The following is a 27,531-nucleotide window of genomic DNA, read 5'->3' as shown; positions in this document are numbered from 1 at the left end:
ACTGGTATACTAGCCCTACTTTGGTACCCACCTGATTCAAATGATAAGAATGGCAAACTTACTGATGTCTTGGTATCTACCAACTATTTTGGACAAAGCTCAGAAATATAATCAGAGGCAAGAAAGAAAGAGGATTGAAATGTTCTTTTATGAAGATAATACAGAAATGAGTGAAGAGTTACCACCTAAATATCTTAGATGTCAAAGATCTACTAAAAACAAGTATTGTTAACCATGTGAATTTAAGTATTTATAAAGTAATTAAAAATAAACTGCTTAGAAATAAACCAATTTTAACTACTGAATAAATGAAACCTTAACTATATCACTTTTGAAAGTTTTTTAATACCTATAGTACACTGACCCCTCGCCAAGCATGGACAATTTCATGGTGGAACAGTATTCTTTCAAAAAATAAAAAATAAACTTAGGAGCACAGGATACAAGAATCACCTGGGTCATTTTCCCTCGGGACCTGGGCTTCTATCACGAAAGTAAATCAAACATCCAGTAGCCTCTTAATCATAACAGACAATTACCCTGTTTCCCCAAAAATAAGACCTAGCTGGACCATCAGCTCTAATGCGTCTTTTGGAGCAACAATTAATATAAGACCCGGTCTTATTGTACTATAATACAAGACCCAGTCTTGTATAATATAATGTAATACAATACAATACAATATAATACCGGGTCTTTATAATGTAATGTAATGTAATATAATATAATATAATACTGGGTCTCATATTAATTTTTGCTGCAAAAGACGCATTAGAGCTGATTGTCCAGCTAGGTCTTATTTTTAGGGAAACACAAGTAGTGAGTGGATGAAAGCCCGGAGGACTTCCTTACAACATGTGCTCAACTTTGATTATTATTTCCTTCAAGGCATCTTGTCTACCACCTCAGGCATGTGAGTGTCAGGTAACAAATCCAGATAATAACATACACAAAACTTGTATGCAGTGAAGAACTGTGAGTACCAGTAGCCCAACAGATTTCTTCTCATAAACTAGTTAAAAAGGATGAATGAAATGAATGTCCAAAGTACTTCTCAAGTAAAACATTTCTTGTTTCACTAGGACACCATGAGAAGAATTGAAAGAAGATTCTTCCTCTATGCCACTCACCAAATTAGGAAATCACATAGAAGAATATTTTCCCCACAATCCTGCTCTGTCCTTGCATTCCTTCTCTCAGAAAATGGTACCATCATTTAGTTGTCAAAATTATAAATTTAGCCGTCATTCTTAACTCCTTCCTCCCACCTTCCTTCCTTCCTTTAGTCACCAAACACTATGGGTTCTAGCTCTTAAATAGCTGTTAAATCCATCTGTTTCTATAACTTGAAGTCTGGCCTGAACCAATCCTATTCTCCCTGCCTCCTATCTATCCTCCACAACACAAGCATAATTATTTTTCTAAAATGTTAATCTTTTCATGTCATTCACTCGCTTAAAATTCATTTCATTAGCTTTAAGAATTTTAAAAATTCTAAATATTTAAGGGGAAGGAACAAAAATAGTAACATATTCCCACGAAAAAGGTGTCATGAGTATATACTTGGGGAAAGGGCCAAAAGAAAATACATGGATTAGTAAAATGCCAGGAGGAAAAAGAAGAGCAGCCGTGGGGGCTGAGCTACGATGAAAGCCAATGCTAAAATTAAAGGTGGTATAAAGACTATTTTTAAAAATGAGTAAATTGTCTTTGTGTCACATTCAAATTGTAATATTACTTCACACATCATTTATATTAGATTTTTCAATTCAATAATATAAAATAGAGCTCCTACTATACAGAAGTCTCTGGATTACGTACTTACGTCCTATAAGCCTCCATTCCAAAGACTTATTATAATTCTCCTTCCCCAACAGCCCCACCCCAAGATAATACCTTCTCTATTTTCATTTTAAAACAGAGTTACAAAATATTTATGAATGGAATAATATGATGTCTGCGATTTGCTTTAAAATAATTCTGGGAAGGAAGCTAGTGTGAGGAGAGGAAAGATAAAACAAGATTGGCAAAGTGTTCATATGCTGAAGCTAGTTAATGGGTATGTCAGGGTTCATGGGTTATTCTCTTTACTTTGCACATTTCTGAAATTTTTCTATATATGAAGTAAAGAAAACAAAAGCTAAACAACACAAAAAATTATAAGAGTGACCCAGTGCTGAAAACATGATAATGCTGTCATTCGATAAAGTGTTACACAAGATAGGTAGGTAGATTTTCATATTTCAGGCATCATTTTGATATTATCTTGAACAACTTAAAAGGTTATTCTTTCAACTTCAATCGTGCAACAGGAATAGTTTACAAAAAGTTAGAAAAACTGTAAGACAAATCAAATAAGGATGATTTTCTTAGGTAACAACACCTGCAACTAAAATATAGAAACCATATTTGCTTTAAGAAAACTTGAGTCACTCTATATTTCCATTATTTTGTTCCTAGACCCGTTTTTAAAAAAAGTTTCTTAAAGTTAGCATTTATTTCACAAATACTTGATTTTAAACAGTCCTGGTCTATATTATAGAATAGACTGTACGGCATGTTGTACTTCCAATAAAATTCTTATAAATATGATCATGCTGCTCTCTTGATCTCTAAAACTGCCCTTGGGTTGGTTACACAGCAGGTTTTCTTAATTTCAGCACTACTGATACTTTGGGCTAGATAATTCCTTATTGTGAATGGCTACCCTGTGTATTATAATATGTTTGGAAGTATCCTGGATGCCACTAGCATCGCTGCCCCCCACCAATTGTTGACAACCAAAAGTGTCTCCAAATATGGCCAACTGTCTTTTCGGGAGCAACGTTACCACCTATTGAGAAACATTTACAGCGATTAGATGGTATGATTTTTTTAGTTGCTTGTTTAAAAAATACTCTAATTTTGTTTAGCTTCATAAATACATTTTCCTTATCTAAGACAGTGAGACACCCTGGAATGTGTGCATGTATTGCTATCATTACTTACAGGAACAGCTTCCTAGTCACAGAATCATACAAGCATCTTAATAATCTAGTTTGGTGTTCTCAAGATGGACCACAGCCCAGATCCGTGGCTATCTATTCAAGAGTTTAGGAGTTCTTTAAAAGAAGTTTTACATTTTGTGCCTTGATCACTGATAATCTGTGAAAATTTGGATCATATGAATGAATATTTCATAATTGAGTGTTGCCAGGATATTTGTGCCCCCACTTTTGTGTTTACCAACAAAGGAAGTCATCAGTTTCCCTCACTATCCCAGGCTAATGAGAAAAGCAGAGAGGCAGGCAATACAGGTGAGCCATTGGAGGCCCAATGATATTGCGATGCGCTACATGAAAGACAGTTTTAATAGAACTGGGTTAGGAGAATTAGATTACCATTTTGTGCACCTTGTGTACAGTATTCTAGGTAGCCTAAAGCCAAAGAACCTACAGGGTAGCAAGCAGTAACATATTCACACTGGAAGCAACATTTTAGTTTCAGCAAACCATTATCATTCATCATATTAATGTTAATATGTTGGTTTTGTAGTTTTGTTTGTATTTTTGTTTTGGTTTTGGGGCTCTACATGGATGTAGCAGAGGAACTTCTATTTAGCTTTATGTTTGTCCACACTATACTTAAGTATATAATTAAAAACAACAATGTACTTTAAATCAACACCTGGAGCATTTGTCCCTTTCAAAAGATCTGCACATTACAAAAATTTAAAAATTGCTGACCTAGTCCAATTCCTTTATTTTACTCAGAAGAAACTGCACACTCATGGTATTAGTAGTTTGTCCAAAATTACACACCTGGCAAAGAGAGAATTAAAACTATAGGTCTACTCATGCACTTGTTATCATATACCTCAGTGTCTTGTATAAATAACATACTCAAGTAAACATTTTTTCTTTTCACATACCATATTCTACATTCAACTTATAAACAGTGAAATAAATCAGTACTAGAGATACAGTATAAACAAACTATAGCAGTATGTTATTTTACAAGTATTTTCCTATAAAATATTAGGGTGGTGCAAAAGCAATCGCAGTTTAAAAGGTTTAAAAAAAAATTTGCAAAAACCGCAATTACTTTTGCACCAACCTAATAAGACAGACTAATCACTCTATTAAAAAATAAAAAAAGATTATATGGGCGTTGTTTTTACCAAGATACAATTCCTCAGCTCCATACCTCATAAGTTTTCTTGGCATTTAAGAAGTTGCTTAAATATTCCATTTTTTGTATAGCTGTGAAACATTAGAAAGTTTCCCCACAATAAGGAATTTGTTACATTATCTATAATACATTTCTGTAATAGAATATTTTAGTGAAAATAGTAACTATTTATTAACTGATACTGTGTACCAGATTTTGTGTTAAATGCTTTATATGACCTCATTTAATCTTCTCAATAATCCTATCATGTATCCTTACTTTACAAATAAAGTTTATTTACCAAGTTATATAAGTGCTAAGTTGAAAAGTCCAGAATCAAAACAGTCTGATCCTAGATTCTGAACTTAAGCTAGATGAAAAACTGCCACATATTAAGATTCTGGTATATGTGTCACATGAAAAGATATTCAATGTAATGCTTTGTGATAAAAACAGTTTAGCAACTAAAATACACAGGAAAAGTTGGGAAGGATCTACACCAAACTGCTAACATTGGGTCTTATTTCGACGTAACTGTATTTTCTAATTTTATTGCAGTGAATAAATATTGCTTGTTAACATCAGAAGTCTTTTATTTTTCCAGCTTTATTGAGATATAGTTCACATATAACATTATGCAACTTTAAGATACATGATGTGATGATTTGACGTACTTATGTATGGTGAAATATGTAACCCCACAGAAGTTGTTAGTTACCACCCCCATCACTATATAATTACCATTTCTTTTTTGTGGTCAAAACATGTAAGATCCACTCTCTTAGCACCTTTCAAATCTATAATAGTGTTCTTAACCGTAGTCACCGTGCTGCACATTAGGTGCCCAGAACTTACGAGTATTCATCTGAAAACGGGAAGTCCGTACCCTTGGACTACAGCCCATCTTGTCTCACTCTCCCCTCCCAGACCCTGGAAACCACTGTGCTACCCTTTGTTTGTGAGTTCCTCTTTTTGAGTTTCTACGTGTAAGTGAGATGACACAGTATTTGTCGTTTTCAAACAACTGAGTGTTGAATGATAAAAATCAAACAAGCCAACAGACTTACACTGGGCAATAGAGACATTAGGGACAATCTTGGGTACAAGACCCCCAGGCCCTGGTTACAAATTATGACTTAGGCTCCAAAGAGCTTAAAAAAAAAAAAGAAAAAGAAAAAAATCGTCCTTTCCCTGTTTCTTACACTAGGAAGTCTCAGTCAGAGAGGATTTACCTACAAATATAGGAGAAGAAAACTACTAGTCATTTTATAAACTTTTTTTTTCACATATCAAGGTTGAACATCTTTTCATGTAATAATTACCAATACATGGCAGTTTTCACAAAGCTTTCCCATGATACAATTTGAGAATTAAGCAGGAAATTTAACAACTGCATTAATCATTAATCAGTATCAAAGAAATGCTGTATTTGTGAAACTTACTGGCTAAACATTTAAAGGGAACATTCTTTTCACTATGCTTTTAAAATCTGTTTACTTCTGAAAGAAGCCTATATTTGCTCAAAACAGAAGAGTCTTAGATGTCAGTGATGAGGAAAATTATTAGTTTTTAATAGTTAATCTTTTTCTACTCCTTGGTGTTGAAGCAACAGTAAGCAATCACATTAGTACTCGAGAACAAAAAGGAAGGCATTGGTTTGGTAATGTGTGAGGTCTGACAATCAGGTCCACCAACGCATCCTAGAAAAAGTGCTGCATACCTCATTGCTGAATATCACTATGGTCACCTTCGAAGTACTCCCCTTGGGAAGCTATGCACCAATGCTAGCACCTAGTCCACCCTTCAAAGCAGTTTTGGAACTCTTTTTCTGGAATGGCCATCAGAGCTGTCCTCATATTACTCTTGATGTCCGGAATGTCATCAAAATGTCTCCCTTTCAATATTTCCTTTATCTTCCGATAAAGAAAGAAGTCATGGGGGCCAGATCAGGTGAGTAGGGAGGGTGTTCCAATACAGTTATTTGTTTACTGGCTAAAAACTCCCTCACAGACAGTGCCATGTGAGCTGGTGCATTGTCATGATGCAAGAGCCATGAATTGTTGGCGAAAAGTTCAGGTCATCTAACTTTTTCATGCAGCCTTTTCAGCACTTCCAAATAGTAAACTTGGTTAACTGTTTGTCCAGTTGGTACAAATTCATAATGAATAATCCCTCTGATATCAAAAAAGGTTAGCAACATCATTACAAGTTCATTAACTTAATTGTCAGACCTCGCATGATAGTCATGGGATTATTTGTGTGTTAATTAAACCTGTCTGCTCTGAGCTACTTCTCACGTCATTATTAGAAATAGAAGGTGACACTAGACAATCTTAGTTATCTAACTGTTAGGATAGAAAACTATGAAGATGTCTAAAATTTAAGAACAAAAGTTAGCTAAGTTTTCCTGAAACCAAAAATGAAAGTATTCAGAAAATACAAATATTTTATTAGCACTACAATGCCTTTACCATACAGGTGTAATAAGTCAGGTCTTCCTTGTTTTATTAGTTTCCTATTGTCTCTGGAAAAAGTTACGACAGATTTAGTGGCTTAAAACAACACTATTCTCTTACAGTTCTGGAGCTCAAAATTCAAAACGAGTCTTACTGAGCTAAATAAAGTCAAGGTTTCAGCAGGGCCGGTCCCTTCTAGAAACGCTGAGAGGAGAATCCGTTTCCTTACCTTTTTCAGCTTCTAGGGGCCTCCTACATTCCTCGGCTCATGTCACATCTACCACTAACTCTCATCTCTTGCCCCCCTATTTTAAGGATCCTTGTGATTACAACAAACACAACCAGATAATGTAAAACAACCTCCCCATCTCAAGATCCTTCATTACAATATCCAAAGAAAGAAATCATCAATTTGCAAAGCACCACATATTTCCAACTTTTGGTTGATGCATCTGGAAAAACAACTGACCAAAGAGTTCAAGAATAGCAAAGATTTGTAACTCAGCAATGAGGGATGCAACTCCATGGCTATCAGGTCTCTGGAAGTAATGAAACTAAGTATTGCACCTTCTGCGAGCTCATGCCTAAAGGCTTTTTCTATTTGATAAAGGTAGCAATAAAAGTCTACCTCATGGGCCAATGTTGTTATGAGCTAATCAAAGGATCCAAAAAAAGACTTCACTGTATTCCACATCCAATAAGGCCCAAGGACAAATGGCTACATATTTTCAGCTGTCTGGGCATCATGGGAAAGAGTGAACAATATATCCTCTCAGTATTTGCTGTACATTCTTCATCAGCCTGTAATACATATAAAAACCCTATTAAAAATTATTGAGACTTTTCCCCTCTTACACTATCCTTATCTTAGGACACTATCGTGTGGGTGTTAGATTAAAAAAATAATAGAGCATAATTATATAGTTTATAAGTGAATGGTGTTATTTAAGTTTGTAAATAATTGGTAAGAAATTTACATCCTGTCAATCCAGCTTTCCTCAGGCTGGCCACCGCTGCAGCAGGACCAGGTCATGGCTTAAATTAAATTCGAATCATCTTGCCCAGACTGTGGCAACTACCTGCTACCCAAAGAAGGGGAAACTATGAATTAAGATTTCTTTAATCCCACGATTTTAAGAGGCCCATATCCTAATTCACACATGCAAAATTTCCTAATTAGAGCAGGGAGTACTTTTATTCTTACCAATACTTTAAACCAAATAAACTAAAAACTCCCTTACCACAAAACAGAAGTGTTGGATAAAAATATAATAAATATCTTTGACATGCACAGCTGAGCACATAAGAAAAGAAGACAAACACCTATGGCATAACCATGAATTGAGAATTGAAAACTAGAGCCTCAGGTAAAATTCCCTGGGCTGAGTAATGCACAGGCTTGGGTTTTAAAACTCACCAGGGTGGACTACATCACAATTTAAAATGTCTGTGCATCAGAGGACATAACCAATAGAGTAAAAAGGCAACCTTTTCCCTTTAAAAAGGGAACCGAAGGAAATATTTGCAAGTCATATCTGATAAGGGGTTAATCTCCAAAATACATAAAGAACTCCTACTACTCAACAAGAACAGACATTTCTCCAAAGAAGACACACAAATAGTCAACAAGCACATGAAAAGATGCTGAACATCACTAATCATTAGGAAAATGCAAATCAAAACCACGAAGAGATACCACCTGACATCCATTAAGATGGCTATTTAAACAAAACAAAAAACCAGAAAATAATACGCATTGGTGAGGATGTAGAGAACCTTTGTGCATTGTTGGTGGGACTGTAAACTGGTGCAGCCGCTATGGAAAACAGTATGGAGGTTCCTCAAACACTGAAAAAAAGAGCTACCATATGATTTGCAGTCCCACTTCTGGGTATAGAGCCAAAAGAAATAGAAACTCGGAAATATTTGCACACCCATTTTCATAATAGTATTATTCACAATAGCCAAAAGGTGATAATGACCCAAGTTTCCATCAACAGATGAATGGATAAACAAAAAGTGATATATACACACGATGGAATATTATTCAACCGTAACAAGGAAATTCTGACCTATGCTAGAAAACGGATGAATCTTGAGGATATTACTCTATGTGAAATAAGCCAGTCACAAAAAAGAGAAATACTCTATTATTCCATTTATATGAGGTACTTAAAGCAGTCGAATTCTTATGTATAGAAAGTGGAAGGGTGGCTGACGGGGACCAGCAGGAGGGAAGAACAGGAAGTTGTTGTTTAATGGGCCTAAGGCTTCAGTTTTGTAAGAATAAAGAGCTTCGGAAACGGGTTGCACAACAACGTGAGTGTACTTAACACTACTGAACTGTACACTTAAAAATGGTTAGGATGGTAAATTTTATCTTACGTGTATTTTACCACAATTTTAAACAATGCATCAGGGGGCTGGAGATGAAACTTTGAGCTATTAAAAGATAAGGTTATGACTAAGATCCTCATATAAAGGCAAGACTCTTGAAGTACTACGTCCTCAATGAAGGCATGTATTATAAGGAACCAATCATACTACAGGGATATGACAAAGAAATATACCATCATCCTGGCCCCCTATTAAAATAGTACAGTAAACACTCTCAAACTCAGAAATACAGAGTTGTGCTGAGACATGATAATCTCAGACAGAAATCAATCAAACTCAAAATATCTCGAGACAAAACCCCCATCCAGGCCACAAAGAATTCCCACATTCAAAAATCCAGTGAAGGTAAAAAAGCAACCTACGGAACCAAAGAAAATATTTGTTTATTCAAAAACAAACAAATAAACAAAAAACACATTAGGAAATAATCCACCAGGGATACTATTAGATACCTACCCCAAGAACTTCAGATACTAGAAACGGTTTGATACAGACTATAAAGCATATTTGTTTAAGACAAATGACCAAAAAGAGAATTTGAAAAATGTTTTAAAACTAAAAATTATAGGCATATTTGAAAACACCTAATAGAACCTCCAGAAATGAAAACTAATAACTATAATTTAAAATTCAAGGTTCAAATAGCACATGAGACATACTAAAGAACGAAGCAGTAAACCAGAAGTCAGATATTGAAGAATCAGCCATGATGCAGTAGTAAAAAGATAAATACAAAATAAAAAAGAATGAAAAAGCTAACAGATGCTCCACAGAGAGGTAATAACAACAATGGGAAGAGGTAACATTCAAAGGGATATTTGAGAATTTTCCAAAAATTATACAAGACAGAATCCAAACACGATAAATAAAAACACATCTAAATATAAATACATTACTGTGAAGTAGACGAAACATGAAAAAGAGAATATAGTGAAAGAAACTAGAAAGCACATGAAAAGAAACTCAGTATCACTAATGTTTAGGGAAATGCAAATCAAAACCACAACAAGATACCACATGACACCCATGAGAATGGTTATTATTGGGGGAAAAATAAAAAAAACAGAAAATGAGTGTTGGCAGGGATATGGAGAAATTGAAACCTTTGTGCATTGATGGTGGGTACAGCTGCTGTGGGAAAGTGTGTGGTGTTTCCTCAAAAGTTTAAAAGTAGAATTACCACATACACATATGATCCAGCAATTGCACTTCTAGGTGTATATCCAAAAGAATGGAAAACAAGGACTCAGATATTTGTACACTATTGTTCATCGCAGCATTATTCACAATAGTTAAAAGGCAGAAACCACAAATATCCATTGATGGATAAACAAAAAGTGGTAGTACAGACATACAATAAAATATGATCAACCTTAATAAGGAAGGAAATTCTGATACATTCTACAACACACATGAAACTTGAAAACATTAAGCTAAGTGAAATAAGTCAAACACAAAGGACATATATGAGAATACCTCATATATATGGAGGTATGTCATAATACCTCATTATGACATATGACATATGTGTCATAAAATAGTCAAATTCAAAGGGATAGAAAGTAGAATAGCGGTTACCAACGGCTGAGGTAAATTGGGAAGTTATTGTTTAATGGATACTGAGTTCTCATTTGAGATGATGGAAAAGTTTTGGAGATGATGGTGATGGCTGCACAACAATGTATAAGTATTTAATGCCACAGAACTACTTAAAAATGATTAAGGTGGCAAATTTCATGTTATATATATTTAACTGCAATGAGAAAAAATACAGATCACTTTAAAAGAAACAATAATTAGACTGAACTAGATGTCTAAACAAAATGAAACTGTATCATCAAAAGGTTGAGATTAAGTAAATGTCAACTTAAAATTCTATATGCCACTACACTGTCATTAAAGGATACTGGGAAAACGAAAACATTTCCACAAAAACATACAATGAGAGAGTTTACTATAAACGTGCCCTAAAATAAAGAACAACTACAGAATATACTTCAAAAGAAGAAAATTGAACCTAAAAGGAAGGGAATGGTGAACAAAGACACTGGCAAAGATAGGGATAAATCTAAACCAGCATTGTATAAAAACCAGTAATAATAACAACAAAAATAGAGGAATAAAAAAAGTGGAATTTAAAACTAGATTAAAAAGATCATTTTGTATGATAGAGGAATTATAGCAGTAAAAGTATACTAAGGTTTCTACGATATATGAAAGAAAGGTAGAGATACTGATTAACTTTAGTCTTTAAGTCAGAAATGCATATTAAAATTATAAGGGTAAATATTAATAGAATCATAAAGAACAAACAACTTTTAAACCCAAAGAGGGAAAAATGGGCATAAAGAACACATTTTCAGGAAGGAAAAGCAAGAAAGAAGGAAAAAACAGAATTTAAAAAAAAACACACCAGAAAAATAGGGTAATTTATAAAGTACAAAATAAAATGGTAAAAATAAACACAAAGATAACTTCTAGGATGCCAATTTGAGAATTTCTATGGACCATCCATCCACCCAGCAAAACAACTGTAAAAAAAATATATAAAAAACAAACAAACAAAATCAACCATTTAAGGGATCTGGAAATTGTCCTAAAAGTATGTAGCAAATGAAGAAACATTTATTCAAGAAAATCGAGTACATCTCTGTAAAAACAGCGAAATCCAGGGCATCTGAGTCACAACCTGCTCTCCTCCCCACCCCTCCCTGCCTACGGAAGCTCCCATCTGGGTGAGTACAAGCAGGAATGCAGGGCTTCCCTTCCTCTCTCCCCAACTCCCAATTGGACTAGGGTATCTTTCCAGGGGGGGAGTCCCCCTGCATTTCTCATACCTCATCTCTGTGTTGCAAAAGCTCTGACACAAACAAGAGCAGCTAAGAGGCCTGGCGTCCACTTCTTACACCAAGCACCCACTCACTGAGCAGAAGTTCTACCATAGCAGGCAGGCCAGAAATACTGGGATCCCAACTGTGCTTGCCCAGCTTGGTCACAGGGTAGTTTCCACAACAGGAGTTTCCACGAAGCAGCCATGTCATTCCAAGAGAAGGGTCATTATCCTCACTCCCTACAGGGCTACAGGGCAAGTGGCAGACCATCAGAAGAGAGTTCTTGAAGCTCTCCCCAAGGGGACTGACTTTATTTGGAACACAGGGTGAGGAAGTTAAGGCCTGAAGGCACTATCAAAAACACTAAGAGATTTTGGTGATAAGAAATCAAGAGACTGGTAGCTCTATGAGAGTAACAAGCTGATCCTTACAACAGCTAGACTTCTACAGAGACAACCATGGAAACAGACAGTTAAGAAGAGTCCTCCTGGATTCAGAACAAACCTCAACCCCAGGCCTCAAAACTACCCCTACTAAGGAGACCCAAATCTGATTGCATCAGCATGTGGAAGAAATTATGCCCCAGGCATGATTACTGATAACAATAGAGCAATCAGCTGACTTCCTGGAGGATAACAGCTGGGTGAGATACCTATAAAGGCAGAGACTACACATTGCAGGGGAAACAGACTTCACTAAAGTGGTCCAGCTAATAAGCATAAAATAAAAAGTCTGTGTTATTAAAGCATATGTCATAGTTTAATCATATTTTTTTCTAACTGCTACATAAAATTATGGTGTCTTAAAACTGATGGCATCTTCAGGCAATGAAATACAGTATATTAGTAATAGCCATCAACGTGAGTGGACTAAACTCACCATTTAAGACGCTGAGATTTTCATCTTGCTAATTTAGTACCTATAATGCATAGAGTTCAAGATTGATTTGCTTAATTCTAATTTATTAGAATTCTAACATGAATACCAAATCCTAAATTCATTGAGATTATAAAAAATGTTTAAGAAATTAATTATCAGAATCCTTTGTAGAGAAGATCTTTAGAACCTTATTACTATTGACTATAAAGCAGATTTTTAAAGAAGACATGTCTATTCCTGCAACTGGAACAAGAAAGGTTAATTATTAAAATATCAAAACGACTTCAGAGTCAAATAGTTTCACCGAAAGAGGATTCCAGGATTCCAGAGACAGAATTTATGAAAGATTACATGGTAATTTTATTCTGTGCAGAAATAAATACAATTTTTAAAAGAACGAATTACGTCATTTTTTTCCTTTTCTTCTCTAGTTCAAAAATTGACTACTCTTGGTTTTTGAGCCTTTTGAGCCCATTCTTTTGCTCGGCCCGCTCCAAACACTTTGGAGTATCCTTTCTCTTCTAATAATGGCCCTTGAGCCACTGCCTTCTACTTGGGCCCGCTTCTACCTCTTTGAAGTGTACTTTTTCTTCTAATAAATTGCTCTTTCACCACTTAAAAAACAAACCAAAAAAAATCGACTACTCTTTATTTCCCAATCTTCTTCCTTCCTTCCTTTGGAAAGTTTTTACTCTAATAGATAGTCATACTGTTAAACAAAAAACTTAATTCCCATGGCTGAAAGCCTTTCTAAAAGAAAGGGTTTACTGGGCCATAAAGGACCAGGTCCTGGGGCATGCAGTCTAAACCCTCAGCAGCAGCTAGAAAGGTAACACGTCTGCTGTCCTGGAGCTGACATGCTTTGTTTATACAACAAATACTAGGAGGAAGAAAGATGTAAGTTGTTTTGAAAGAATTTACATAGCTACAGATGAGGCAAAGCCGGGTTATGAGGGCAGAGTGCTCCCTTGGCTTGGTGGTGGGCAACAGTCCTAAAAGTTCATGCAAATGCAGGATGCGATGGCCTGTCCAGTGGTTGGGGAACAGACTCCCAGACGTCCATCCAAAGTTCCAATATGCATTCAGGAATGTGAGCAGTCTTTGGTCAGCTGGCCCCAGCTATTAACAGGCTAACTGCTTGGTCTCGCACTTCCGCCAGCTGTAATTTAATTTAGAACATCTAAGAATTTCTTTCATCATTAGGAGAAGTCACGTTGAGAATCTTGACATTTTCTATGTTTCTTTAGAGGTTGTTTTTTAAGTTGATCTGATCATCCAACATTTGCCTAAATTAAAGGTCAAGAGCCTAACAAGATGAAGATGAAACAACCAGTATAATCTCTCCCAAAATTAAACAGATTTCTGTCCATTCATACATTCCCTTTAATTCCTATAACAACCCTGAATTTTTAGTTTTATTTTATAGATAAGAAAACTAAACTTCAAAAACCTTCAGTGATTCAGTCACCAAAAAGGGGGGAGAGGCGACAGCCTCAGCACTCAAACACAAGTCCTAAACCCTTAATTTTCACCCTTTATAAATTCATTAGAACCTAATATAAAAGACACAAAAGAGCTGACATGGATTTCATACTATAACCCACAGATACAGTCAAATCAAAATAGGTATTTTCATTCCCCTCATGAGACTTCCAATGAGCTCCTTTTTCAAGCAAGAATTCACATGGAAAAAAAAAAAAAAAAGAATTCACATGGTCCCATAAAATTGCTGATCCTGTATATCTGTGCCTAAATTTTCCCATCTGTAAATTGCAAGTGACATTTTCCCTAGGAAACCTCAGAGCTGAGAGGACCATTACAGACAGCAGAAGGAAAACTGTTTTACCTTGGAAGCCCCTAACGTGTTAAACCAAAGGAATCCATTAAAATAATAAAAAGACATAAAATAATCCTAGTTTGAAATAATAACACACAAAATCTGTAATGACAGAAAGTAAGTCAAGAGTGGCCTGTGGCTAGAGGTAGAAGGACGAGATTAACTGCAAAAGGGGAGAAGGGAACTTTTGGAGTGATAAAATATTCTACGTATGTCGTTGTGGTGGTGCTTTCATGGATGCATACACTTGTCAAACTCATTAATTGCACACTTAAAACAGGTTTAGTTCATTGTATGGTAAATTATGCCTAAATACATGTCAAGTTGGTTTAAAAAGGAACAAAGCCACAGAATCAAGGCTAGACCATATAGAAAAGTTCTCCCCACAAGAACAATCTCTTCTGAGAGAAGAAAAGGGGAAAAAGCTACCTAAAAAGGTACTTTGAATTTCCAGGCTTCTCTTATTTTATTCCAACAGATATAAACTTCAAGAAATAAAAAAATAGTCTGGATTGTGTTTATATTGGAAAGTTTTAGAGCATCTGTAATTCACTGGTGAAAAAAGTGATTCCTTACTCTGGATGAAGTTATTTGCCTCTAATATCTGCAATAGAAAGCACTATAGGTTATTAAAATAATAATCTTTGAAACATCAGGCATGTCCCAGGAAATAATAGCTTTCCAGAAGGAGCTGGCGTAAGACAGAACAAAAGGCTAATAAACTCTAACCTTCCTCCTACTCATGACTCTTTCCCATCATTTCTCATTTTTATAGTTCCTCTAATGAAACCATTTGTAGATTTTGCAATATTTTATGGACAACATTGTTTAAATTAATACATTGCAAAATGATCAAATAGTCAAATTAATTATACTATGCTATCAACAACTCAATTCTTAGAGACTGAGTTTACTGGGCAAAGCACAGTATTTTCATTAAGACCTTTGTCATCTAATCTTCCCTAAAGGCATATATCACATCAATATAAGTCGCATTTTTATCCCATTCTACAAATTTGTGGTCCTTAATGACTCTATACAGTGGCTGCTAATCCAGGAATTTACAGTGAACTTGTGCTATGTAAAAATTCAGACGATCCCCTGATAAACAAACCCCATTCTCTTCATATAGCCAAAGAGTAATTAATATAAATCAACTTAGAACTTCATGGTGTGGGGGTTCAGAAAAAGTCTCTCCATGATATGCCTCAGTGGTATGGGGATTATTTTGAGCTAAAAGCAATTGAGACCCTGCCGGCTCAAGAGAAACCTCTGCCCACTCCCCATCCCCGGGATCCCCACCCCACCAACTATCTAGAGGAATCTAAATTAGGGGCTTTGCCCGTAATAAGGGATTATCGGAGATAACTGTTTCAACCTATGTATAGGGCAGGGCAAACTTCTAGCTACTGAAATCTGCTCTTCTTAAACTGACATCCTGCAATGACCCTTTGAAGCCCGCAAGGCATCTTACCTCAGAATGTCATAAATACCCATTTGCCCTTTCTGCCTTTGAACTTCTCATGTATGTGGGGTCTCTGACTCGCTGAACTATGTGGGGTTCCCATACATATGTATGTAATTAAATTTGGTAATTTTTCTCTTTGCAATTCTGTCTCATGTTTATTCAATTAGACCAGCCAAAAAAATTTCAAGGGTAGAGGAAAGTTTCTGTCCTCCACCACAATGGCAATTACATTTCACAGTCACTCTGAGAAAACTGTGCCCCATTTTTCTTTCTTTCGTTTTTTTTAATTCTTTTTTTTTAAATGCATTGGGGTTAATTAATGGACATCAAAGCTACATAGGTTTCAAGTGTATATTTCTATAATACATCATCTATATATTGCATTATGTGTTCACCATTCAGAGTCAGTTCTTCCATCACCATATATTTGAGCCCCTTTATCCTCTTCTACTATCTCCCCTCCCCTGTTACCCTCTGGTAACCACTAAACTGTTGTCTGTGTCTATGAGTTTTTGTTTCTTTGTTTGTCTTGTTACTTTGTTGCCTTCAGTTTTATATCCCACATATGAGTGATGTCACATGGTTCTCAACTTTTTCTGTCTGACTTGTTTCACTTAGCATAATAATCTCAAGATCCATCCATGTTGTCGCAAATGGCACTATTTCATCTTTCCTTATGGCAGAATAGTATTCTATTGTGTATCTATAGCTCATCTTCTTTATTCAATCATTTATTGAATGATGGTTTGGTTGTTTCCATGTGTTGGCCACTGTAAACAAAGCTGCAATGAACATTGGAGCACATATATCTTTATGGATAAATGTTTTCAGATTTTTCAGTTATATACCCAGGAGAGGGATTGCTGGGTCATATGGTAAGTCTATTCTTAATTTTTTGAGGAACCTCCATACTGTATTCCATAGTGGCTGTACCAATTTACAATCACAACAGCAATGTATGTTTTCTCCACAGCCTCTCCAACACTTATTATTTGCTTTGTTGATGATAGCCATTCTAATAGGTGTGAGGTGATATCTCATTGTGGTTTTGATTTGCATTTCCCTAATAACTAGTGAAGTTGAACATTTTTTCATATATGTTGGTCGTTTTTGTGTCTTGTTGGGAGAAGTTTCTATTCATGTGCTCTGCCCATTTTTTAATTAGATTATTTGTCTTTTTGTTGTAGAGTTGCGTGAGTTCCTTATAAATTTTGGATATTAGCCCCTTATCAGAGGCATTTGTAAATATCTTCTCCCATTTGGTTGGTTGCCTCTTTGTTTTGGTGATGGTTTCTTTTGCTGAGCAGAAAGAAGCTTTTTAGTTTGATATATATAGTCCCATTTGTTTATTTTAGTTTTTACTTCCCTTGCCTTTGAGATCAAATTCATAAAATCCTTTTTGAAACCAAGGTCCATAAATTTAGTACCTATGATTTCTTCTATGCAGTTTATTGTTTCAGGTCTTATGTTTAGGTCTTTGATCCATTTTAAATTAATTTAGGTACATGGTTACAGATAGCAGTCTAGTTTCATTTTTTTTACATGTGACTGTGCCCATTTTTCAATTTGAAATACTAAAAATCTGTCTAGTGGAATGCAACCATTTCAACTCTGTCTAGTGGAATGCAACCATTTAAATTCAAATTATAATTATTCCCTACTGCTCTTCCTAATGAAAAGGTATAATCACTGCTTAAACTTTTCATTGTGTAAGCAGTGTATTTAAGAACTCTTAGTCCAGCTGGTGAACAGAAAATATTTGGGCACATGTCATATACTTTCAGCTACCAGGCCAAGCACAGACTCATCTTTCAAAATAACTGCATCCCTAGCTATGCAATACATTAAATTGCTGCATAACCACAAGGAAAAAGTACCATGTCCACACACAAACTCCACTCCCAATTAGCAACCATCTCCCTGTATTTTTTTGATATCTTTAAGTAACAACTTCCTTCTGTGGCCAGGATTATACCGTCCATTAAATTGAATAATGGACTACTTGGCAAGCCAGAAACTGGTTCAATCACCACAGCATAACGAAGAAAGAGAAAGTAAACTGGAATAGACTTCTACAATGGCCCGACTGCTTAAATCATTTAGTGGAAATGAAAGCCACAGGACAGGGAAAGCCAAATATGTGGCGAGTCCACATTATGTAAATGTGCAGTAGATGCTAAAGGGAAAAAGCTCACTCTTAAGAATAGAAAAAAAATCTAACAGTTCAACCTAAACTGTTTTGCTTACCTACTGATAGTAAATGGCCGGCCACTTTTAGACAAGGAAATTAAGAATTTAGGTTAACTCTCTACAAGGTTCCTCTCTCAAGAGAGACAGAGACAGAGACAGAGACAGAGAGAGAGAGAGAGAGAGAGAGAGAGAGAGAGAGAGAGAGAGAGAATTATTATTACCTCATATCTCCCAAAACTTTCTTTCTGTATTCCTCTATCTCAGATGGCATGACCCAGTCATCTAAGCCAAAAACTTAATCAGCTGAATTATATAGAGAGAGATTCCTGAACAAAAGTAACAGCCTTTTCACTGTCTCTTTACCTCCAGTCTTCGTCTCCCTCAGATCATAGCTGAGAATGATCTATCTAAAGTGAAATCTGATCATGTCACTCCCGTTTCAAACCCTTCCATGTCATGTCACTGCCTGCAGGATAAATCCAAACCCTGCAGTACAGTACGCAAAGTCCCATCGTAATCAAACCTCTCTCTCCATCCTTCTCTCTCCCCATTCCACCATCTCATACCACATCTTGAACTAATTTGTGCTTCCTTAAAAAAATAAATAATAAGCCATGCTATTTCACACTTCCATATGTACTCACACAGCTCCCCTTAACTCAAATGCTTTTACCTAACTCATCTTGATACCCACCCATCAGCCACCTCGGTATTTCTTCTTCACCCAATTCAAGACTCAGCTGATCTCCTCCCAGAAGTGTTTCCTGGACCCTTAAACTGGGTTAGGTGTCCAACTTTTATTCTTCCATAGTGCCTTGGTGTGGTACACAAAACAATGGCCACACTTTCATCCTCCAAAATCTCTGAATCTGTTACCTTACATGGAAGAAGGTGCCTTATCAATGCAGTTAAGGACTCTGAGATGAGGATTTAAAACCATCATCCAGGATTATCCACACGGGCCCCATCTAATCACACGAGTCTTAAAAATCAGTGTGGGAACTGGACCCACTGCTGCTGGCCTTGCTGATAGAGGAAGGGATTACGAGCCAAGGAATAGGGATGGCCTCTAGAAACTAGAAAAAAAAAGGCGAGGAAGTGAATTCTCCTGTAACATGTCTAGAAAGAAACACAGCCCTACTGACACTGATTTTAGCCCAGTTAGATCCATGTCAGATTTCTGACCTTCAAAATTGCAAGATAATAAAGGTATGTTCTTCTAAGCCAGAAAGTTTGTGGTAATTTGTTATGGCAGCAATAAAAACTAAGACACTTGGGGACAGTATTATGATGCTATACTGGCTTGTCAGCTCGTGGATGGGAACTTTCTATCTTACTTAAAATTGTATTCCCAGTACCTAGCACACTTCCTGCACACAGAGATGCTCAACAGTATTTTAGAACTGACACATGTTCATAACTTAATTCCAAAGATCCTATCATTACAATTAAAACATTTTTATTTAATCTAGAATCTTTTTTTTTTTTTTTTTGGGGAAGAACCCAGTACTTTAATAAGAAATGCCCACACCCCACAAACCTGGAAGAAACGAGCAGGGGTGGGGGAAGGGGCCCCAGGAACAGCAGTCCAGTCTCTGAAGTTTCACGGGGGTGGGGGGAGGCGAGGGGGGGGCCTGCAGTGAGGGCAGCTTGTCCTCTTGTCCCCCAGGGAGCTCCAGGCCGTCCTCCAAGCTCGCCAGGTATTTTGGGTACGATGCTTCTGAAGGCCACAGACATGCGGGTACCATCCTGAAGCCTGTGCAGAGAACGCTGGGGCAGTTTGTATTCCTCCCCCGGCCGCCGGCCCCATTCCTTCACACGCGGCGTGTACTTCCTGCACTGCTCCCAGCCGCAGCTGTTTGCGTCCAGCCTCTGGCTGATCACCCGCACCATGTGACTGGCCTCCCCGGCACTCAGCATTTTCAGGTTCAGTATTTAATATTCAGGGGGAGCGGCTTGACCTTCCCAGAGTATTTGTGGCCCTACCTTGGCCGTCCACCATTTAAGCATTACATTGGCTTTACTTCGTTGCCTTTGTAACGTTGCTGCTTGGTGGATGGCCAACAGCAGAGGTGGCTTAAAATAAGGGTCAAGAACCTTCTAGCCACCCGCTGAGAGCCTTGGCTGTGGCCCAAGGAAGAGGCTGCAGTCACATCATCATGATGTCCGCATGGAGTAAATCTTCCATGTGTGTGCTGGTTCTCGATGCTGCCCTGGGTTTGCGAGAGCTGGTCCTCGATTCCGGGCTGACTCAGGTGACGCTGATGCTCGATTCCGGACTGGGTGTGGGAGTGCTATTTCCAGGCAGGCTAATGGAAAAGTGGCAGACTCTGGCCTTCCGGCCTGAGGGCTGAACCTTGTGGGTTGGGGAAGGCCTGGGACTGTTCAAGTCCAAGCCACAGAAGGGCCTGACTTTGATGGGGCAGACCTTTCCCTGAGGTTTTTTTGTGCTGAGGATCAGATACGTGCTCATCAGTCTGTCGTAACTCCTGCGTGTCACCGACTCCTCAATATGCTCACGCTCAAACCCCATTTTCACCATCCTCCGGGTCACCCAGGGGTCCATGTTCTCACATGAATGGCATAAGTTCCTCCTTTTGGCCCCAGTTTAGCCATCGGTCCTTCATTAGGTTTTCTAGCATGACTCTGTCGCTGGGGTTGATGGTCGTTAACCTCTTTAAGATCATGAGGCACTAGTAGGACATGTAAGAGGGAACATGGATGCCAGAGCGGAAAGAAGCATCTTCCTGTGAAGGGCTCTGTCCCAGTGGTCATCTTACAGAGCGGCACTCCCAGGCTCCGGGGCCGTCACAGTTTTCGCCCAGCAAGAGCTCTGGGGCAATGTAAGAAAAGATGCCGCAGAACATGTTTGGGTGGGGGGAGAGAGGAAGGGGAGGCGGGGGGGGGGGGGGGGGGGAAGAATATACAAGGCAGTATCAACCGATAACCACTGGGATGGTTTTCCTTCAACTTGACTCAGGTTTAACGGCTTAATTGTTAGATAAACCATGGATCGCTGAGCTATTTGCATTCTGTATTGATGACTAATGATTTCACCGTCTTCTTCTAAGAAATAGCAAGCTTTTGAGTATACACACTGCCATTCCTTTCTCAAGTTTGGCTCAGTTAACTCTGAGGTTCGGTTACTATTAGCCCCCATGGGAACTGTGAAAGAAACAGATGTTTTAAACTTCCTGGTTGTTGCCAGTAAAGAACTCCTGGTGTCACCTTTATTTGAGAATGTTTCCTCATCAGTTTTTCTTATGATTCTAGGTGATGGTTTTGGTACTGGTGATGGGTCCCTTTCAGGGGACTCTTCGATGTGGCTTCCAAACTGTTGACACTTCAGTTTATTGTCAACCTCCAGTTTTTCTAGAGTAGTTTTGAGATAGTCCTCATTGGCTGTCATATATCATTTACCAAACTAGATGTAGTCAAATTTGCCATCAGCATTTACATTAGCCAAATTTATTATGGCACTTACTTCTTCTCGAGTCATCTTCTCACCTCTTTGTTAAACGTTTATAAAGGACAGTGTGTAAAATATAGCCATAATCATTTACATCTAACTGCTTAAATGATTTTAGCAGTTCTGCTTTTGAAATTGGTTTTTCCTTTCTTAAAATTATACAAAAATCATCGAAATTCAGTTTGGCAGTTTGAGGAGTAGAATGCTTATTAATAGTCTTTTGGGATGGATTTCTTCCTGCATGCTGAAGAGCTAAATAAAGTTGATCTTTAGAACTAATGTTTTCTAAGCTGAAGACAGTTAAGTAGGCAGCTCTACAATTCTTATAACATACCTCCTCTTCAATTAGTGGAAATTTCTTTTTCGAGGACTCTCTGAAAGCATTGATTTCTGATTGGAGAAAGCTGCATCACTTCCGGGACTGATGGCCATTCTTATTCCAGCTTACAAACAAGGAAGCCACTTCTTTGCATGTATTCCACAATCCACTCACCGCAGCCAGAGGGACCTCATCCTTTTTTTAATTACCATGGCAACTGCCTTCAATCTAGAATCTTAATCGGCAATATGAATTGCTTTCATTGCTCATTAGTCATTCTAGGTGCCCAGATGTATTAATACTAGTTTACTTCCTCTGACTTTTATTAACAGGACAAGTACTCACTTACTATGACCCAGGCTTCCCATGGAACTTGCATGTAAGTAGATTTTTAAATCCATGTTCCTCTATCCTATCAGTTATCATATATTTTTAAAAATCAGATATATCGTCATTAGAAAGACATTTTTAATTCTATCAATTCCAAGATCCACTAAAAATTATTTTATTTATCCACAGTGCTTTTAACTTAGGTCTCCTAAATATCTGACAAAATATATTAGTACTAGAAGTTCATCTCTTGAATCAAAGATCTAGAAATATTCAGAAGGGAACCAAAGTGCCACTTTATAACCCTCTAAAGTGTACATTATTTTCCCCTCCTCAGAGGCATGGTCAGTACTACAGCTCACAATGATATCAGCTAACAATTTTTTTGGCATAATATGTGCTCATCTCTGTGCTCCCTAAGTGTTTTACAAACATTCTTAACGTTTACAATGACCCTGTGAAGATGATTCTATATATTTCCCCCACTGGGGTTGAGGTGGGAAGACTTAGAGGGATTAAGTATCTTTCCTAAGATTAATTAAAGCAGCTCAAAAGTAGGAGACTTGGGAATTCAAATCCAAAGTCAATTGAAGAGTAAAAAGAAGTACATTTCTTAGATCAATGCTTACATAGCTTCTTCTAATAAAAAATGGAATTTGGGATACATTTGACAAAGTTTTCAGAGGGACAGGCACCATGAAGGCATGGCAGTGACTATCATAAAATATGAAAAGGTACCATCGTGTGACAAGGTGAGAAAAGGTATTCTGGCCATTAACTTTATTTTATTTGTACCTTAGAATCTGTTTTATAAGATGAAGATAGGTTTATAAAGCATATATCAGTCCTGTACATCTTTCTTAGGCACCAACTGTTACTTCCATTCTTTGGGAGACAAAAAGTAACAAAAGATTCTAAATTTCTGGTTCATTTTGTGGCTTTAGATTGAGTCCATATGCAACTCAAACCTCTCATTCAACATCTTCTGCCGCCTCTCATTACTACTGATTAGCATTTATACAGGCTTATAAATGGCCTGCCGAACATCAGCAGTATTGACCTTCATTTCACTAATCCGCTCTACAATCTTAAGTCGATTCACTAATTCTCTGGTCCTTGGTTCGCTCATCCAGACAACAAGAAAGTTGGGTTAGAGAAAGTCTAAAATCTTTTCCTGATTCTAACATCCTAGGATGGCACTAATCTTTGCACTCTGCCTGGCATTCTGAGCTCAGTACAGCTAAAAGAAACAGAAGGAATGAAGGCATAATGTAAAAGCTTCAGAGGTACTATGTTTGAATCTCAGCCCTACCGCTTACTACTAACTCTATGACCCTGACAAGTCTTAGTTGCCTTCCTGCAAAATGAGGACAAAAATATCTACGGTTCTTTTGAGGTTTAAATTATTAAGCAAATTTTTTAAATGCATCTAAAAGAATGGTGTTAAGTACTCACTCAATGTTCCTTTCTCTTCAAGTGTGACTTTAAAGTATTATAATCAGGTTTGTCAGGAAGCCATTTCTTGAAGCAAGATTTGAATGTTTTGTAGGATTTAAGGCAATGTATTATCAAGAGTGTCTTGGTCTACTTGGGCTGCCAAAACAAAATACCATAGACTTAGTGGCTTAAACACCAGAAATTTATTTTCTCCCCATTCTGTAGGCTGGAAGTCCCAGATGAAGATAAAGCAAGATTGGTGTGTGGTTGAGAGCTCTCTACTGGCTTGTAGACGGCCACCTTCTTGCTGTGAGCTCTGGTGTTTCTTCATCTATTTATAAGGGAACCAGCCGTATTGGATTAGGGCCCCATGCTTATGAGCTCATTTAATCTTTATCACCTCTCCAAGGACCCTTCCTCCAAATACAGTCACATCGGAGGTTAGGGTTTCAACATGTGAATTTTGGGCAAACACTAACATTTAGTCCATGAGAAAGAATATTATTTTATCTTTGTACTGAGAGTTTTTTTTACTTTAAAGCAAGCTTTACAGACCTCAAACCTCATGCTGAGTTTCTAAGCTAAATAGAGGTGTTTGAGGAACAGACATGTCATAAGGTTGTTAAGCAACATAACCTTAATGGCACAACTTGAATAGAGGCAGAGTTACAAATAGAATTTGAGCCTTTAACTTGGAAGTTCATCCCATTAAATAATATTGCACTTTCCAAACTTGTATTTCTGAATGTGTTATCACTGTCCTCTCTCACATGATCTTTTTTATTATGCACGACCAATGCACTGTACAACTAAGCTGAAGGAGAATAATATTGCATCTCACGTTATCTCTTAAATCTGCCTTAAAATTCTGTTTTCAATAGAAATTTATATAACATTAAGGAAATGGGAGATTTTTAAAAAAAAACGACTGACATTCTCAAAGCCAAGAAAATAAACAGAGCCGTGAAAACCAAGGTTTAATTAGCCTTATGGTTTTGTGATTTCTACTTTCAGGGAAAACCAAAAACTGGCACATTCAGCAAAATCACTGGCTTATTTCTTGACCAACACTCATCAATGAGCCTAATCCACCCAGGCACAGGTAGAGTTAGATAATTATTGCCAGTAACTGAAAGTTGTCTGTTCGTGCTTTCAGAAAAAAATAGAATGTTTTAATAACTTTATTAACCTTCTCTGGGTGGCAGAGATTTTCTTTATACACTATTCCTGTAGGTACCAAATACTTATATACAACTATATCTGTGGACATGATATAGCATAAAGGGTTGCTTCAAAGAACATTCTCATGGATGGAAAGAGAAACAGAATTCATTAGCGGGGAAAAACACTGGCTTGTATTTCATAGTTATCACTCCTCAGAACACTTGGCTAGGTGTTCTTTTCCTATTTTTAGATACTAAAAAAATGTAAAACTAGGTAATACTATTCCAATTCTTATGGCTTAAAAACAAACAAACGACTTTTATCGTTTAGCATTGAAATGCATGCTGGCAACCTTCTAGAAAAAGTGAGAAGCTCCTATTCAAAAATAGCAATTTTTACAAGGCTTTCTGCACTTTTTTTGGTGGGGAGGGAGAGAGTGGGAGATGAATCACATTGTACTTGTCCCTAACAAACTAAATTAAATTTTCTTTATTTTTCTTGAAACAATGTTTGTATTCTGTGCAATAACATTGCACCTCCCTGTGTTTCTTCAGCTAGAAAGGGTGGTGGTGGCGGCGGCTTCCTGTTGCTAATCTCTGTGTTACCTCACCATCTCCTATTTGGCTCTCAGCTCTTTCACTACCTGCATTATAATTTTCCTGCACCAAATTCCTTCCGCTGTAAATGCCTGAGATGGTTTCTGTTTTCCTAGTGAGACCCTGACTGATAAAAACCACTTACTGAGTGGAAAAGGTGAAGGAGAATATAGTTAATAATATTGTGATAATTCTGCACAGTTACTCATGATTAGTAAACTTGGTGGGGTGGTTACATCATAAGGTATGTACATAAATATCAAATCACTCTATGGTACACCTGAAACTAATATAATATTGTATACCAACTATACTTAAACTTAAAAAAACAAAAAACCCACTTAATTGGCAATGTATCATTTACTTTTTGAAATGTTAATTAGTTTTTTCATATATACTTAGGTGCTTTAATATGATTCCTCAAGTAAAAAGCTTAAGCTTGAATTTATGGGCCTTGATATCAAAACTCTTGACTTCTCAGGGCACACGCTGAAATGAGGACCGAGAGTGAGGAGGGGAGAAAAAGCAGACAGGGAAGGTCAGTGAACAAAATGGATGATGCAAGCCACTCGGTAATATGTTAGTTGTGCCAAAGTAATGTCAACCAGGGAGTCTCTCAGATTGAGCTATTCTTTGAATACAGCAAAAGTACTATTAAAAACAGGTCAGTAAGTGTACTGACTAAGAATATAACAAGCCATGATAATGCTATTCTGGTCTCCAGGAACTCCCATTTATCCAGTGAATTACGCAATTTCTTCTGAGAGTCTCCCCAAGTTGGCTAATGATCCAAAATAAATTTTTTAATGTATGAGTAATTGTTAGTGACTGTAACCTACAGCCATCTACTGAAAATGCAATTCTTAAATGCTAACACTCCAAACATAGACTGATATCTACAAACATTATTATTTCAGAAAAAAATAAATGAAGAATACCGTATGGCTCAGCAAACCTCTTTTGGGAGCTGGTTTCAATGGGGCCTGTGTCCCTAAATCAAGTACTTTGACATAATCTTTGAAAACTCCAGTCTGGCAAGAAATAGTCCCAAGAGACCATATTTAGATGATCATTTATGTTTCAGCAAATCAAACCGCTTTGACTTACAGCACAAACTCATAATGATATAATACCAACAATAACAAGGACAGTATCAGCTAGCACTTAAATAGTATTTACTACACATATTTATGTGCCAGGCACTGTTCTAAGTGCTTTATATATTTCACTCATAAAGCCATTCTCACAATTCACTGGGACAACAATTATTGTTCCCCACTCCACCGCCAGTATTACAGAGTAGGCTTCAAGACATTGAGTAAACTGCCCAAACTCACATAGCTAGTAACAGAATGTGACCCCAGAGTCCACGCTTTTAACCATTGTACTGTATTCTCTCCCTAACTTGGTCAAGGTCATACAGCTAACTAGATGATGAAACCAGAAATTCAATACAAGTCTGGAACTACATTACTAAGAACTCAGTTGTGAGACATGTATGGTTTATAACTCCCCTTGTCAGCCCTCATAAGTCTTTACCATTACCAGCAAATAATGCCTGTGGAGCTAAGCAATAGGCATGGCATAATATGGGACCCCAGTGTCATTTATAATTCAACCAACCTGCATGGTACACAACAGAAAGGGCCAAGTGTTTATGATCAGAAAACCTGGGTTGAATTCTTCAACATTGCCATTATTGGGTGGTTTGCTATTAACTAGACGGCAGGCTATGGGGTAAGACAAACCTGGATTGAAATTCTAGCTTTAAAACCATTGTGTAGGGTGACAAAGTTTGTGTGTGGTACAAAGGCACTCGGCCAAAAAAGCAAAATGGAGCTGAAATCTGCCCATGTTTAGCTTACCAAGCCATCCACCCTAGAATGGGGTTACATGTGCTGGAAAAGGTGGCACCTACCACAGGCCCCCAAGCCAATTCCTGGGTGGTGGGGCAGCCCAAAAGATGTCTCAGTTACTGACTTGGTTCACTGCAGGGTGGGGGGTACCTT

The 27,531-nt window shown here is 37.3% G+C and overlaps 1 protein-coding gene and 1 pseudogene across 1 annotated transcript in view; both read right to left on the bottom strand.

The window, feature by feature from the left end:
• MCU (mitochondrial calcium uniporter) overlaps nucleotides 1-27,531 on the bottom strand; it is a 184,649-nt gene that overhangs the window by 104,488 nt on the left and 52,630 nt on the right. The window lies entirely within an intron of this gene.
• LOC148755189 (EF-hand calcium-binding domain-containing protein 7 pseudogene) lies at nucleotides 20,984-22,438 on the bottom strand (annotated as a pseudogene).

Source organism: Rhinolophus sinicus, chromosome 15, assembly GCF_057876585.1.
Source record: "Rhinolophus sinicus isolate RSI-liver-muscle chromosome 15, RSI-T2T, whole genome shotgun sequence".
Classification (NCBI taxonomy): Eukaryota; Metazoa; Chordata; class Mammalia; order Chiroptera; family Rhinolophidae; genus Rhinolophus; species Rhinolophus sinicus.
Note: the sequence above shows the minus strand (reverse complement) of the source record. Positions and strands in the feature narration are given on the sequence as shown.